This window comes from Pygoscelis adeliae, unplaced genomic scaffold, assembly GCF_000699105.1.
Source record: "Pygoscelis adeliae isolate BGI_AS28 unplaced genomic scaffold, ASM69910v1 Scaffold472, whole genome shotgun sequence".
Lineage (NCBI taxonomy): Eukaryota > Metazoa > Chordata > Aves > Sphenisciformes > Spheniscidae > Pygoscelis > Pygoscelis adeliae.
In genome coordinates this window covers 260960-261293 of record NW_008824239.1, presented here as the reverse complement: position 1 = coordinate 261293, position 334 = coordinate 260960, and positions in this window count along the sequence as shown.

Here is a 334-nt window from a genome sequence, read left to right as displayed (position 1 = left end):
CTATTCCTCCACACGCCTTATCTGGAAAGACCCTCCGCCTGCCCCAGCAGCTCTGTTTTCCACTGACAGCCCCCTGCGCAGGGGATGCTGCCAGCCCTGTGCCTTCCCCCCTCCCCAGCATATATGGGGTGCAGCCACCCCCAGCACCCAGGGGTGCCGTTCAGTGGACGAAGGCTGCTTTGGGGCTCACCCCCAACCCACCCCAGCAGTGATTTTGGGTGAGACGTTGTCTGCCAGAGCCCGGGTGAGCACCCCAGCTCTTTGGGCTGGTTCGGGTCTGACTTCGGGGTGCCGGCCCCGTCCTGGGCCAGAACCCGGAGCAGCGGCTGCTCGG